Genomic DNA, 1,651 nt, shown 5'->3' with positions numbered 1-1,651 from the left:
AAGAGCCAAAAACATAGTTGATTGAATGTTGAGAATAGATGAAATCCCTGCCCATTGCAGAAAAAATCTAAGTAGTTCATAGATGTTTCTGAAAAAGCTTACCAGCAGCTATATCAACCACAAAAGCAACAAGAATTCTATCTTCACTGTTGAAATAATGTTGAAATGAAATATTCTGGAATTCCATGCTTCTTCCTTTGGAACTACCCCCAGTAGCTGAGTCAAAGAATATGATAATAGGAAATAACCAGGCTTCAACAAAATTTAGCATTAAGAGAAACAGACTTTTTTTTTTCTTGTTATTCACCTTAAAACTGAAATATACCAAAATAATCTTAGGAAAAAATGTTCAATAATAACAAATAAGAGAGGAAATAACTAGAAGAAAAGAAATCAAAGGTCTATTCGTATTTTTGGGAATACAATATTCCCACTGTTTTGCTCTATATTTAGTTGAGATGAGGTAAACATTTTCAGAAGGGGGAAAAAGAAAAACAGAAATATTCTGGCTTTCTTTAAGGCTAACTGGAGCTCTTAAGGATCATTTCAGCAACACATTAGTTCCTAACAATCCAGGCCTTCTGAAAGAAGTTACCAGTCAAAACATTTCTTCAGCAGTTAATCAAGACAGCTAATGGTCTATGTATGTACATACTCCATGACCTGCAATAATTTAAATTAATCTTATATGACTGGCAGCTGTCAGCTCTCACCCAGCTCACGGGTAAAGAGCAAAAATGATAAACTAAAGGTGAAATACTCTGGCTAACTATAGTATACCAGCTTGTTTTCCAGGGTATTTTAAATGCTGGTTTTTCAGGAAATTAGACAGGAATATTTCACTGTAATATCTAACTATAATTTTTCAGTTCTACATTTTCAACAGTTTTAGTAGATTGTTGCTGAGAGTCAATTCATTCCAATGGACAGTGGTCTGAATATGTATTTGAAATGGACGCAAAAGTTGGCAGACCTATATATTAGAGACAAGGTCAAACTTGAAAGATGTTGCTAAGGAAACCATGGGGGAATGTTAAATGACAAAGAAGGAATGCATCCAGGATACAAAGTTACCAGGCCTGGGTTTTAGCTACTGCTCCGTCTCTGAGTACTGTGAGCTTAGCAAAGCCATTTAAACTCTCTGTCTGTTTTCTTATTCAATTTAGTTCAATTTAATAAAAATGTATTAAGTTCGATAATCTTTACAATGTATAAGTTGGACTAAATAAGTTTTAAGGTCCATTCAAGCTTGGTGATTCTTCAACCAGCTATTAAATAAAGCCCATTAAATTGGAGCAAATGATTTACATTTAAAGCGATCTGCATCTTTTACTCAAGCTTCAGGATGCAATTTGCATTTGTCAGAGATATGCTTCCTGTCTGAGGCAGACAATCCAATATACATGAGTATTTTTCTCATTTTCCATTGGGAAGATACCAGGATATTTTTAGCATAATGCATTAAAACCTAGCTTTAGAACACAGTTTTTCACATAGAATAGTATAGATGTTAATAGGTACTATTGTATTAATGAATAAGAATAGGGAAACTATACATGCAGTAAAAAGTCATTTGAATCTTTAATGTTATTAATTTATTCTTTCAATGGATATTACTGATTATTTAAAGTATTCCCAAATCATAATACGT

The sequence above is a fragment of the Propithecus coquereli genome, unplaced genomic scaffold (assembly GCF_000956105.1).
Source record: "Propithecus coquereli isolate 6110/MARCELLA unplaced genomic scaffold, Pcoq_1.0 Scaffold131, whole genome shotgun sequence".
Classification (NCBI taxonomy): domain Eukaryota; kingdom Metazoa; phylum Chordata; class Mammalia; order Primates; family Indriidae; genus Propithecus; species Propithecus coquereli.
This window is presented reverse-complemented; position numbering follows the sequence as displayed.